Here is a 15,000-nt window from a genome sequence, read left to right as displayed (position 1 = left end):
AGAGGGTAGGTAGGAAGGTGAGGAGGTAGAGGAGGCAGGGAGATGGGTAGGTGGGTAGGTGGGTTAGTGGGTTGGTGGGTTGGTGGTTAGGTGGGTAGGTGGGGAGGTGAGGAGGTGGGTAGGTGGGTAAGAGGAGGAGGAGGTGGGGAGGTGGGTAAGAGGTAGGTGGAGAGGTGGGTGGGTAGGGTAGGTGAGGAGGTGGGTAAGAGGGTAGGTGGGGAGGTAGGTGGGTAGGTAGGTGAAGGTGGGCAAGAGGGAGGTGGGGAGGTAGGGTGGGTAGGTAGGTGGGGAGGTGGGTAGGGTAGTTTGAAGGGTGAATTGGTGAGGTGGGTAGGTGGGAGGTGGGTGGGTAGGTAGGTGGGGAGGTGGGTAAGAGGGTAAGAGGGGAGGTGGGTTGGTGGGCTGGAGTTGACATGAGGTGATTAACTTTCCAACTCAAGATAAGGGGGTTAAGGAGGTGTGTGTTGGGGGGGGGGGGGAGATGGAGAGAGGAAGAGGAAGATATAATGTACAATCAAAATAATCATCAATAATATTAATAATTCATAATAACCACAATCAGAATAAGAAAAAAACAACATAAGAATACGTAAATAAAAAGGAAGAAAGAAAACGCTTGAGACGACGAAGAAGAAGAAAATAAGAAGAAAAAAGAAAACCCAAAACATAAAGAAAATAAGAACACAAAAAAATCAAGATAACTAAAAAAAAAAAAAAAAAAAAAAATCAAAAAAAAAAAAATTAAAAAGTCGCACTTAAGATCTCCACCAAGACTTCCTGTCACGCCACGATGTTGCAAAATCATGGCACTAGCATCGTGCACATCCCTCTCTCCCAGACTACACTAAGTCTAGCTCTACAACCTACTTTATAACTCGAAGAAACTCAATGGTACCATTCCCTTGACACAAATTAGCTGCTCGAGAAATTGACCTCAAATCTGTCTGTCTTGGAGGCTTTATTTTGCGGAAATAATTATAAAACGGATAATAGTTATTAAATCTAATATATGGAGTATATATATGTATGTAAGCATGTATGTATGTATAAAACACACATATACATACATCCACACACACGTATTACTGTCTTTCAAAATTATATTTTCGTCAAAAAGCCACTGATAATCAACATGACAAATTATGACAATCTTAGTAATAACATAACAACGTAATATGGATAATGGTGATCATAATAACACTACAATAGTGATGGTGATGAGGACACTAACACTACCAATAATAATAATAATAACAATAATAATAATAATAATAATATGATAATGATAATGATAATAATAATAATGATAATGATAATAATAATAATAATAAAGATGATAATGATAATAATAATAATAATAATAATAATAATAATGATAATGATAATAATACTAATACTAATATTGATACTAATAAACAATAATAATAACTATGATTATAATAACAATAACAATAGTGTTAACAATAATAAAAATAATAACAATAACAATAACACAAAAACAATAAAAGCGATACCAAACCACTCCCAACGACAAATCCCCCACCACCAGAAGCTCCACCACTCCCGCCCACCACCCCGCGCCCGCCCCCACCACCTCGTGCTCCACCTCGGGACAAAGAGCACACCCTAGAGCCCCTCGCTGCAACGCCACAAAGGGCTCGCAACGACGCCTCTGCAACGCGGGCGACAACGAGGCAGGTGGCGGTCGTAAGCAGGCAGGCAGCAGGCAAGGGAGTCAGCAGGTGGTGTCCGTCGAGGTCGAGGAGGCGGTCGCGACGTCGGGGCGGCAAGGAGGTAGGGACGGGATTCGGGAAAAAAAAAGAATTTTGATTTTTGATGAGGTTGAATAAGGGGATGGCAGTTGCTGTTATCGTTTCTTTGGATGGTTTAAAGAATTTAAAGGTATAACAGGTGAACGAACACTTCAAAGTCTGATTTCGTAGACGCATAAAACAGGTGGACAAATGTATTCCTTTTCTGCGATTTTTTTTTCTTCTTTAAAATCCTCCCCTCACTTCCACTGCAGAATAATACATATCCTTTCCGAAGGTCACTTTTTTTTCTCATCATCATTATCTCCTTCTCCTCCTCCTCCTCCATTTCTCTCTCTCTTCCCCGATTTCACGCTGTAATCGTGTAAATAGACCACATTTCACACCGCGACGGACGAGAGCGAGGAGCGAAAAGGGGCGCCTCCGATCCTCTCCCTTTTTCCGTAGACACAAACCACCGCAAATACATGTACAGAAAGACACTCGGCGGGACACCAACCACTCGATCCCAAGACGCGACCGAGACACCAACCACTCGATCCCAAGACGCGACCGAGACACCAACCACACGATCCCAAGACGCTACCGAGACACCAACCACTCGATCCCAAGACGCTACCGAGACACCAACCACTCGATCCCAAGACGCTTCCGATCGCCTCCTGGTCTCGAGGCGGCGACGGCAGACCCGGGAACCGCGATCCACACACACCCGACTGGGCACGCGGGGCACAGGGCGGAGCGGGAGAACGCGCGCGCGTGTGAGAGCGCGAGCGTGTGCGTGCGTGCGTGTGTGCGTCTGCGTGGGTACCAGGAGGCGGAGCAAGCGGGGCACCAGCCTCCCCGCACGCCGCGTACCAAGTCACTGGCAGGGGCGAGCTCCTTCAACCCTGGCGACGCCGCGGCCCGCCCTCGCTCGCTCGCCCGCCCGCCCGCCCGCTGCCCCTCGCCGTGCCCGGGCAGGGGGGGGGGGGCTGAGAGGGGAGGGGTGTAGGTGGGGGTCGGGCAGGGGGCAGGAGACTGGGGCATCGAGAGGGGGTTGGGGTGTGGGTAGGGGGGTGCTGAGGCATGGACAGGGGGTTGGGGTGTGTGGGTAGGGGGTTAGGGCATGGACAGGGGGATTGGGGTGTGAGTCGGTGGGATTGGGGTGTGGGTAGGGGGGTTGGGGTGTGGGTAGGGGGGTTGGGGGCATGGGGGGTTTGCTGCCCAACGTGCACAGAACTCGTACTGGGCTTCCGGAGGACGAGTGTTTGGGATAAATCATTCGCTTCTGTTTTTCCACTGCTCGCTCAGAGTCTGTTTCTTGTTTCTTTTGTCTCTCTCTCTCTCCTCTCTCTCTCTCTCTCGGGTCTCTGTCTCTCTCTCTCACTCTCTCTCTCTCACTCTCTCTCTCACTTTCTCTCTCTCTCACTCACTCTCTCTCACACTCACTCTTTCTCACACTCACTCTCTCTCACACTCACTCTCTCTTTCTCACTGTCACTCTCTCACTCTCACTCTCCCTCTCTCTCTCCCTTTATCTCTCTCTCTCCCTCCCTTTTCCTCTTCCTCTCCCTCTTCCTCTCCCTCTCTCCCCCTCACTCCCAACCTCTCCCTCGACAAGTGGTAAGAATTTCCCTCTTTACTGTGGCATGAGATTGAGTGTAAACAAGTTTTTTCTGCGGATCTTCATGTCACAAGCGTGGCGTAATGAACTAGAGGGAGCGTCTGGCATATGGGGACCGAGGCTATGAGGTGGGGGAAGGGGGGGAGGGGATAAGAAGAAGGAGAAGGGGGAAGGGGATAGGAAGAAGGAGGGGGAAGGGGATAGGTAGGGTAGGGGGGGAAGGGGATGGGAAGAAGGGGGAAGAGGATAGGTAGAAGGGGAAGGGGATGGGAAGGAGAAGGGGCAAGGGGATGGGTAGGGTAAGGGGGGAAGTGGGAATAGGAAGAAGAAGGGGGAAGGGGATGGGTAGGGTAGGGGGGAAGGGAAGGAGGAAGGAGAAGGCGGAAGGGGATAGGGAAGAAGGAGAGGAAAAGGGATAGGAAGAAGAAGAAGGGGGAGGGGATAGGAAGAAGAAGGGGGAAGGGGATAGGAAGAAGAAGGTGGGGAGGGAATAGGAAGAAGGGGAGGAGGGGATAGGAAGAAGGAGGAGGGAAGGGGACAGTGGGAAGAAGAAGGAAGAAGGGGGATAGGAAGAAGAAGGGGGAAGGGGATAGGAAGGAGAAAGGGGAAGGGGAAGGGGAAGGGGAGAAAACAGGGCAGGGGATCACGAAGGGTTAGAAGAAGTTGGTGGGAGGGGGATAAGAGAAGGAGGATAGATAGGAAGGGAGACGAGGCCCAGACGGCGATGAAGGAGGAACCAAGAGGACAAACGGGGAGATAAGACGACAGGGAGAACATGCAAGGGTTCATGAGGGAGATAAGGGAGTAAGGGAGACGAGAGAACGACATGAGGGATGGGAGATAAGGGAGAAAGTGAGGAGAGGGGAGGAGATTAGAGGGTGAGGGAGAGAGAAAGCAGAGGGGACTGGAGGGAGGGAGGGTGGAGTGAGGGAGGGAGGGAGGGAGAGTTACAGAGAGAGGGAGGGAAAGAGACAGAGAGAAAAAGAGAAAGAAAGACAAAAAGAGAGAAGGAAAGAAACCGACAAAGATAAAAAAAAGAAAAGAAAAAGAGACAGAGAGAAAAAGAGAAAGAAAGAGAAAAAGAGAGACAGAAAGAAACCGACAAAGAAAAAAAAAGAAAAAAAATAATCAAAGAAAGAGAGAAACAGAGACAGCGAGATGCCGCCACCCCCCCCCCCCCTGCTGCTGCTGCTGCGCCATCTGCCGCGCATCAGAGTCCGAGACGCCATCCGGGCACCCATCCGTCAGTCGACAATGTCCTCCTTCTCATCCCCTTTATCGCCGTTTGTTATTCATCCCCTTTATTCCTTCTTCTGTCAAGGATGAGGAGCGGACTCGGGGGGTTCGTTACTCATCTGCCGGACTCATCCAGAGTTACTCATTGGCGTTTATCCGTTTGTTCGTCTCAAGTGGATGGCGCAGAATATCGCGTTTCATCCATACATAACCATCTGCAGACATATTATTAGTCATAAAAACGAGAGAAAAAAAACAAGAAAACAAAAAACAGACACAGACACATACACACACAGAGAAAGAAAGAGAGAGGGGGGGGGGGAGAGAAGGGGGTAGAGGGAGAGAGAGAGAGAGAGAGAGAGAGAGAGAGAGAGAGAGAGAGAGAGAGAGAGAGAGAGAGAGAGAGAGAGAGAGAGAGAGAGAGAGAGAGAGAGAAAGTAAGAAAGAAAGAAAGTGGAAAGAAAGAAAGAGAGAGAGAAAGAAGAAAGAAGAAAGAAAGAGACAGACATGACAAATAGACAGACAGAACTGCCTTCCTCCTCCAACCCACCCACCCACCCACAAACACACATAATGTACCCCCACCCCAACCCCCCACCCCAACCCCCCACATATCCACCCTCCCCTTCCCTCCCTCCTCCCTCCTCCTCCCCTTCCCCTCCCTTCTCCCCCCACCTCTTTCCTCCCTCCCACCCCCACCTCCCACACAAACAATCCCAAACGACCCTCCCCACACCCGCTCCCTCCGACGACAAACGCAAGCGCACAAACAGACAAAAAAACACTTCCGAAGGTAAAAATAAACGCCAACGCAGATCAGCCGGGCAGGAGTTTCGTTCAGGGTGGCATACTTGAGTTTTTTTTTCTCCCTTCCCCCCCTTCTTCTTCTTCCTCTTCCTCCTTCTTCTTCTTCTTCTTGCTCTTCCTCCTCTTCTTCTTCTTCTTGCTCTTCCTCCTCTTCTTCTTCTTCCTCCTCCTCTTCTTCCTTCTCCTCCTCCTCCTCCTCTACGCCTCTCTTTCTCTTTCTCTCATCTTTCTTTTCTTTTTTCTCTTTTCTTCTCTTTTCTAATCTCGTATACACACTCACTCTCACTCTTTCACCCTTCCTCCGCTCTCTTCTCTTCTCTCCCTTTTTCTTATTATTATTCTCCCCTACTTTGCTCCTTCTTTCTCTCCCTTATTCGTTACTCTTTGCTCCCCCCCTCCTTCTTTCTCCACCTTCCTCACTCCCTCTTTATCTTATTTTTCTTACTCCCTTCCTCCCTCTTTATCTCCCCTTCCATTTGTCCCTCCTCTCTTCCCTTCTCTCCCTCCTCCCTCCTCCCTCCTCCTCCTCCCTCTCCTCCCTCCCTTCCCTCCCTCCCTCCCCTCCCTCCTCCCTCCCTCCCTCCCACCCACCCACCTCACCTCCACCACTCCACCCACCTCCCACTCACCCTCCTTCCTCCTCCCCTCCTCCCTCCTCCTCCTCCTCCTCCTCCTCCTCCCTCACTATCCCCAAGAATAGTGTCACGAAACCTCCCTTTATCTGCATCTTGAAGAGGGTACAAGACGGGAGGAAAGGGGGAAGGAGAGGGGGAAGGGGTGGGGGGAGGGCGGGGTAAGGTTGAGGGAGAAGGGGGAGGGGGGGAAGGGGGAGAGGGGGAAGGGTGGGGAGAGGGGGAAGGGTGGGCGAGAGGGAGAAGGGGGAAGGGGTGGGGTAGAAGGGGAAGGGTGGGGGAAGGGTGGGGGAGAGGGAGAAGGGGGGAGGGAGTGGGAGGGGGAGAGGGGGTAAAAGGAGGGAGTAGTTGTAGTTGTAGAAGAGGAAGAAGATTAATGGGATGAGGAAAAAAAGGAGAAATGATAAAAAAATGGAATGAAGGAAATGGAGATGGAGGAGAAAGGGGAAGGAGGAAGGGGGATGGGGAGGGGGAGAGGAGGAGGGAGGAGGAGAAGGAGGAGGAGGAGGAGGGAGGAGGAGGAGGAGGAGGGGAGGAGGAGGGAGGAGGGAGGAGGAGGAGGAGTTGAGAGACAGGGAGGGAAGGAAAAAGAAAGAATAAAAAAGTAAGGAAAACAAAGAGAAATGAATGATGTAAGCGACATAATAAACATAACAACCACCAATAAACTCCAATAAATCCCCACCAAAAAATAAAAATTCCACAAAAATAAATAAAAGATCCTAATAGAAAAAAATAATAACAAAAAATAAAAAAGTCCCCCCCTTTCCCCTCGCCCACGCGCAACAGCAACAGAAAACGGGATCCACCAGGTTGACACCCAACATATGGGGATGAACGTGCTCCGATAACCAATCTTTCTCTCCCGCACCTGTACTGTCTCTGCACTTCATCCCCAACCCCCCTCCCCTCCCCCTTCCCCTCATAAGGAGCCCCTAATAGACCCCCTTGAGTTCTTCCTTCTTCTTCTTCTTTCTTCTTCTTTTTTCTTTCTCTTTTCTTTCTTTCTTTCTTTCTCTCTCTCTTTTCTTCTCTCTTCCTCTCTTCCTCTCTCTCTCTTCTTTCTTTCTTCTTTTCTCTTCTCTTCTCTCTTTCTCCCTCTCTCCTACACCAGACACTAGTCATAAATAACCCGAATTGCGAGAGAGAGAGAGAGTAGAGAGAGAGAGAGAGAGAGCGAGAGAGTTTCTAGAGAGAGCGAGATTTAGAGAGAGAGAGAGAGAGAGAGAGAGAGAGAGAGAGAGAGAGAGAGAGAGAGAGAGAGAGAGAGAGAGAGAGAGATATTTCGAGAGAGCGAGAGAGTGAGAGTGAGAGTGAGACGCGAGAGCGAGAGCGAGAGCGAGAGCGAGAGAGAATAAAAAAGGGGTGGCTGGGTTTTCGGGTGGACAGGTGGGTGGGTGGGTGACTGCGTGGGGGGGGGAGGGGGGATAAACCTAAGAAGCGTAGAGAGTTTCTTAGATTCTCCGTTTTGACGTGTGACTCCAATTACGTTACTGAATGGCGTAAACATGGGTGAAGCGTATGGGGAGAGAGGGAGAGGGGAGAGAAGAAGAAGAGGAGAGGAGAGAAGAAGAAGAGAGGAGAGGAGAGGAGATGAGAAGAGAAGGAAGAGAAGAGAGGAGAGAAGAGAAGAGAGAGGAGAGGAGGAGAGGAGAGGAGAGGGAAAGAGGAGAGAGAAGAGAAGAGAGGAGAGAGGGGATGTAAGGGAGAAGAGAGGGGAGGAGAGGGGAGTAAAGAGGAAAGAGAGGGGAGTAGAAAGAAGAGGGAGGAAGGGAAAGAGAGTGGACAAGAGAAGAAAAGAAAGCGAAGGAGAAAGAAGAGATAAAAAAAGGGGAAAGAGAAGGAAGAAAAGAGAGGAGAAGAGAAGAAAAAAAAGAGATCAGGAGGGATGCTGTGACATCACTGAGCCCTGCATCCCGTGACTCACCTCCCTCAGCGCCCCCCCTACAGAAGCAGCATCCTCATTCCCTCATCTCATCTCCCTCTCTGAAAGCCTTCCCCTAAAATCCTCATTTTTTTTTTAACCTTTCTCTCTCTTCTTTCTTTCTCTTTACATTCGTGTCTTTCTTTTCTTCTCTCGCTCTCGCCCTTCCCTTTCAATCTACGTGCGTCCTTTTTTAAGAGTTTTTTCTCTCTCTCTCTATTGAGGGGTGACTATAGAAACACGGCGGGAAACGGAAGGGGGTTGGGGCGGGGGTAGGGGCAGAGGGAGGGGGCAGTTATAGGATGAGGGGAAGGGGTAGGGGGTAGGGGTAGTGGGGGTAGTGGCAGGGGTAGGAGTAGGGGTAGGGGGTATGGGTAGTGCAGCAGGGGGTAGGGGCAGGTGTAGGGGGGCAAGGGTAAGGGCAGGGGCAGGGATATGGGCAAGGGGAGGGGGCAGGGGTTGGGGTAGGGGTTGGGGTATGGGTAGTGACAGGGGTAGGGGCTGGGGCACGGGAGAGAAAGAAAAGGAGAGTCTGAATCTATATGAATCCTCCCGCCCCTCCTACCCCTCTCTTTCCCTCCCCCACCCCCACCCCTCTCCCCCCTTCCCTGTTTCCCGTTCTTTCCAAACACAACATGAGTCACACTCGACCATTCAGCGAACCCTCATTTATACCGTCCTTTTGAAACGCCCTTAAAACGCAATGGTTATTTTTTCTTATTTCTTTTACAACTCCATCCAAAGCCAAACACATCTCTAAATTCTCTAACTCTATACATCTTTAATTTCTATAAATCCCTTAAAAGTAATATTTTTTTCTTTTCTTTTACAACTCCCTTCAAAGACATATATATCTTTAAATTCTAAAACTCCCATAAAAGTAACATATTTTTGTTTCCTCATAACTCCCTTCAAAGGTATATACATGTTTAATTTCTATAACTCCCTTAAAAGCAATATATTTTTGTTCTTTAATAACTCCCTTCAGAGCAATATATACAATTTTTCTTCTTCAAAACTCCATATAAAGCAATACCGTACACTTTCTTTCTTCAAAGCAATATAAACATTTTCTTTTCATAACTCCCATGCAAAACAAAACTTTCTTTTCTTCAAATCAACATGTAAATTTTTTTTCTTCAAAACTCCCACATAAAGTTATATATTTTCTTTTTCTTCAAAGCAACAAATACATTTTCTTTTCATAACTCCCATGCAAAACAATACATTTTTTCTTCAAAACTACCATATAGTGATATCTTTTCTTCCTTCAAAGCAACATATACATTTTCTTTTCATAACTCCCATGCAAAACAATACATTTTTTCTTCAAAACTACCATATAGTGATATCTTTTCTTCCTTCAAAGCAACATATACATTTTCTTTTCATAACTCCCATGCAAAACAAAACTTTTTATTCTTCAAAGCAACATATACATTTTTTTTTTTAAACTACCACATAAAGTGATATTTTTTCTTTTTCTTCAAAGCAACAAATACATTTTCTTTTCATAACTCCCATGCAAAACAATACATTTTTTCTTCAAAACTACCATATAGTGATATCTTTTCTTCCTTCAAAGCAACATATACATTTTCTTTTCATAACTCCCATGCAAAACAAAACTTTTTATTCTTCAAAGCAACATATACATTTTTTTTTTTAAACTACCACATAAAGTGATATTTTTTCTTTTTCTTCAAAGCAACAAATACATTTTCTTTTCATAACTCCCATGCAAAACAATACATTTTTTCTTCAAAACTACCATATAGTGATATCTTTTCTTCCTTCAAAGCAACAAATACATTTTCTTTTCATAACTCCCATGCAAAACAAAACTTTTTATTCTTCAAAGCAACATAAACATCTTTTTTTTCTTCACAACTCCCACATAAAGCAATTCACTTTCTTTCTCCAAAGCAATATATACATTTTCTTTTCATACCTATTTTTTTCCTTCAAACTCCCACATAAAGCAATATATCTTTCACTTTTATCCGACGAAGTGCATCCATCCGCTGACCGTAAGAACGATCCCTCTGTTCGCAAATTCTTCGTGTAAAAAAAAAAAATAAATAAAAAAAAAAAATAATAAAAATAAAAAATCGAACAGCATTTAGAACCTTTTTTTTTTTTTTTTTTTTTTTTTTTTTTTTTTTTTTTTTTTTTTTACAATCTTTCGTTTGTGGGAATAATAAGAACTATTTTCACCGCGGGTTTTTCGTCTCTAGAGACACGCCCATGCCCAGGTGCCCGATCAATGCCACGCCCACTGGTATACACTGGGCATACAGTTCTCCCTTTCTCCTCTTCTCCCTTCTTTCCTATTTTTTTCTCCCTTTCTCCCTTCTTCCTATTCTTTTTTTCTCCCTTTCTCACCTTCTCCCTTCTTTCCTATTTTTTTCTCTCCTTTTCTCATCTTCTCCCTTCTTTCCTATTCTTTTTTCTCCCTTTCTCATCTTCTCCCTTCTTCTTTCTTTCCTATTTTTTCTCCCTTTCTCATCTTTTCCCTTCTTCCTTCTTTTCGATTTTTTCTCCCTTTCTTCCCCTTTTACCCATCCCCTTTCTCTTTCTCTTTATCTTTCCTCTTCCCTTCCTCCCCCTTTTATCTATCTTCTCTCCCCTTTTTCTATCCTCTTTCTACCAATCACCTCTTCCCCTTTCTCTCGTCTCTCTACCCATCCTCTCTCTCCCTTTTCCCCTTTTTCTACCTATTCCTCTCTCCCCTCGTTCTCCCCATCACCTCTTCCCCTCTCTCCCCTTTTTCTACCTATCGCCTATTCCCTTATCTCCCTCTCTTTCTCCCCATTCCTCCCCTCTTTCTGTCCATCCCTCTCTCTCCCCCTCTTTCCCCCCCTCACCACCTCTTCCCCTCTTTCCCCCTCATCTCCTCTTCTCTCTCTCTCCTCTCTTCCCTCTCTCTCCCTATTCCTCTCCCCCTCACCTCCTCTTCTCCTCTCTTCCCCTCTCTCCCTATTCCTCTCCCCCCCACCCCCCCTTCCCCTCTTCCTCCCCCTTCCCCTCTTCCCCTCTCTCCCCCTTTCTCCCCTCTCTCCCCTTCCCGGCCAGACGCGAGCCAAAGTACACACACACACAGACAGTCGCTGAGAAATGATGATGTTATGCCTCTGCCTGCCAGGTTGTGGCTTCCCTTTTGCGTCCATCTCTATCCTCTGGATCTTTTCGCCGTCTATGCTATTCCTATTCTCGCTCATTCCTGTTTTGTTGTTCTTTTTCGCCATTTATGGCGTTCTTTTTCTCGCTTATTCGTATCTTCGTATTGTTTTCATCGTCTATTCTCGCCTATTCCTATGTTCGTATTTCTAGCATTGTCTATGCCATTCCTACTCTCGCCTATTCCTGCTTTCTTATTCCGAGTCCTGCCAATACGTGGCTTCTTATTCTCCCTCTCTCCCTCTCTCTCCCCCTCCTTCTATTCCTGTGTCTCTCTCTCTCTCTCTCTCTCTCTCTCTCTCTCTCCCTCCCTCCCTCCCTCCCTCCCTCCCTCCATCTCTCTCTATCCCTCTCCTTCCCTCCTCCTCCCCCTCTCCCTCCTTTCTCTCCCTCCCTCCCTTCCTCCCTCCCTCCTCTCCTCCTCCATCTTCCCTCCCTCCCTCTCTCCCTCTCCCTAACCATCCCCCTCCCCCCTTTCTCTCCCTCTCCTCCTCCTTCCCTTCCTCCCTCCTCTCCTCCCTTTCCCTCCCTCCCTCCTCCTTCTCTCCCTCCCCCTCCCTACCCCTCCCTCCTCTCCCTCCCTCCCTCCGTCCCCCACCCCTCCCTCTCCCTCCCTCCTCCTCCCTCCCTCCCTCTCCCTCCTCCTTCCTTCCCTCCCTCCCTCTCCCTCCCTCCACCTCGAAGTGACGACAGAGAAGCCAAGCGCCGCCCCTCGCCCCACTCCGCGCCGCCGCCATCTTGAACCGATCTCCTTTTTCCCGCCAAAAATCACATCCCGCGCGGCTGCTCCTCCTCCTCCGTCGACGCCCACGAACCACCGTCGAATATTTTTGCGGGTCGGGAAGTGATGTGTGAAAAGGGTATTTATAACTTGCATGTTTTTATTTATGATTTATTTTTGTCTGTTTCGTTTCTTTTTTCTGCTCTCTCGCTTGTTTTTTCTTCTACTCATCTACCCTTCCTTCCTTCTTCATTCCTTTCCTTCTATTCTTCTTCTCTTTCTTTCTCCCTCCCTTATCTCCTCCTCCTCCTCCTCCTCCCTTCTTTCATCAATCCACTTCCTCCCTCCCTCCCTTCCTTCCATCCTCCTTCCTTCCTTCCTTCCTTCCTTCTCTCCTCCCTCCCTCCCACCCTCCCTCTTTAAACCTAAATACCAACCCCCACCAACGACCCCCCACCAAACAACGGACCCCATATCCCAAACAAGCAGCAACGCCTTCGAACCCATTAAGCCCTATTAGAACCCATTGGAACCCATTAGAACCCACCCAGGAGCCAAGAGCCAACAGCAGGAACCCCAACACCCCCTCCCTACCCCGCACCCCCTACCCCGACGCCCCATGACCCATTGTGCGGTCCGAGAGTCACGCTGGTACCCCATACCCTACCATAATGGGTCAAACGAGTCGATAATGGGAGGTTACATCGGGATAAAATGGGTTAAATACCATCCTATATGCCCCGTGTACTGAAGAAAAAACATGGGATTTATGTTTTTTTTTCTTTTTTCTTTTTCATTTTTTTTTTTTACGTGATTCACATGTCCGTTCTGGTGGTGGGGGGGCGGACGGACGGGAGGGGGGGTGGGGGGGCGGAGCATTAGTCAGCTGTGAGGAGGTAATGAGCCTAATCTGCGTTACAATACCTGTTGGCGTGAATATGAGCGTGTGTGCGTGTGTGTGTGTGTGTGTGTGTGTGTGTGTGTGCGTATATGTGTGTGTGTGTGCGTGTGCGTATATGTGTGCGTGTGTGTGTGTGTGTGCGTGTGTGTGTGCGTGTGTGTGTGCGTGTGTGTGTGTGTGTGTGTGTGTGTGTGTGTGTGTGTGTGTGTGTGTGTGTGTGTGTGTGTGTGTGTGTGTGTGTGCGCGTGCGCGCGCGCGCGTGTGCGTGTGTGCGTGTGCGTGTATGTGAGAGAGAGAGAGAGGGAGAGAGAGAGAGAGAGAGAGAGAGAGAGAGAGAGAGAGAGAGAGAGAGAGAGAGAGAGAGAGAGAGAGAGAGAGAGAAAGAGAATGTGTTTTTTGTTTTGAATCAGATCTATTCATTAAATATACATTATTATCACACACAACACACACACACACACACACACAACACACACAAACACACGTACAAAAGCTTATCCATCCGTTTACTCACGGACTCACCACTCACCTCACACGCCCCACCGTCCCCATGCCACCCACTCCTGCGTCAAGCACGTCACCCTGCTAGAAATCACTTTTCCCGACGCACCTCTTACGTCACAGTGACGTCACATCATTCCCCCCATCGCAAGAATGAAGCTCGAAGCAAAAGGTCCGAGAAGTTGTGAACGCATATACAAACGCACATGGAAAGAGAGTAATTATGTACGGAGAGACAAAGTATTTCAAATTATACGTACATATCATATCTTCAACCGTATATGTATACGTAAACACACAGAGAAGAATAAATACACTTACGGATACACAACACTAAAAATACATACACAGCAACTCACGGAAAACTAAACACAAACACACATACATGAACAACCGACCAAAACACAAACACACACACACACACACACACAAACATACACACAACCAACCTACTAAAACGTAAACACAAACTAACACCGTCCTGTCATGTCCATAGGCCTAATCACAGCAACACAGACACTTCAAACGACCCTTTGTGTGACCCTGGCTGCCCTGACCTCGAATGACCCAACCTGACCCGTCGTCACCTCTCCACGTGCTTCCCTTTCACACGCTCCCCCCCCCCCCTCTTGACCCCGGTAATTAGCTGCAGGTCACGTGGGTTGAAATTTTGACTACATTCATTAGGTCACTTTTTTCTGCATGTTAAAAGTTACAAAAATGAATCAGGATTTGGCATAAAAATATATTGTAATTTGATTATATGAGAGCAAAAAACAGTTCTTGAAAACACATAAATGTTAATATATTCTATCTATCGAATTATCTATCTATCTATCTATCTATCGAATTATCTATCTATCTATCTATCTATCGAATTATCTATCTATCTATCTGTCTATCGAATTATCTATCTATCTATCTATCTATCGAATTATCTATCTATCTATCTATCTATCTATCTATCTATCTATCTATCTATCTATCTATCTATCTATCTATCTATCTATATATATATATATATATATATATATATATATATATATTATCTATCTATTATTCTATATTTCATCAGTATATCAATTTATCTATTCATCTATCTATCTATCAATCTACCTATCTATTTGTCTATCTCCTTATCTATCTAAACATAACAGTAAATGATAAACAGCGATTTTCATTTATTTATTTATTTATTTATTACAAAACACCGATGAATGAATTAAAAAGAATAAAAAACAATAACAAACTAAAAACAAAAACAAAAAAGAAAAATATAAAATATAAGACAAAACAAAAAGACACGACTAAAAAGGAGAGAAGAAAAACACACAAAGCCAACAAAGAGAAGGAGATAAAGATCAGGGAAGAGCGGAGCGTAAATTAGTACGAAGGAAGGAGATGAGAGAGGCCGATAATGTCGAATGAGAGAAAGCATATTTTTCTTTTAATTTCTTTCTGCACGTAAAAGCAAACTTAGAACAAAAATAGAGAGAGGAAATTACAAATATCCTAATATGGATAAATACACAAATGAATTCTAATAAAAAAGAGAATTCAAGAACACATTTTGAACTGCAATAAACTGATGCAAAAAAAACAAAAACAAAAAAACTCGGAATGCGCAAACAACGAAGAACAATAAAGAAAAAACAAAACCAGCTAACTCTGCATAACCCGCATCATATGAAACGAAGAAAAAAAAAGAAAAAGAAAGAAA

General features: G+C 46.3%; 1 protein-coding gene across 4 annotated transcripts in view; it reads right to left on the bottom strand.

Moving 5' to 3' along the window:
* LOC113805683 (serine/arginine repetitive matrix protein 2-like) overlaps positions 1–2,639 on the bottom strand; it is a 104,735-nt gene extending 102,096 nt beyond the window's left edge. For 2 of the 4 annotated variants that reach the window (XM_070133298.1, XM_070133301.1), the window contains exon 1: positions 2,584–2,635. The gene's annotated coding sequence lies outside the window, so the exon portion shown is untranslated. Of the gene's footprint in view, positions 1–2,304 lie in introns of all 4 variants that reach the window. The other 2 variants (XM_070133300.1, XM_070133299.1) reach the window with 2 other exon arrangements.
* Between the last annotated feature and the right edge of the window lie 12,361 nt (positions 2,640–15,000).

The sequence above is a fragment of the Penaeus vannamei genome, chromosome 18 (genome assembly GCF_042767895.1).
Source record: "Penaeus vannamei isolate JL-2024 chromosome 18, ASM4276789v1, whole genome shotgun sequence".
Lineage (NCBI taxonomy): Eukaryota > Metazoa > Arthropoda > Malacostraca > Decapoda > Penaeidae > Penaeus > Penaeus vannamei.
The sequence above is the reverse complement of the archived record's forward strand: the minus strand, read 5'-3'. Positions and strand labels throughout refer to the sequence as shown.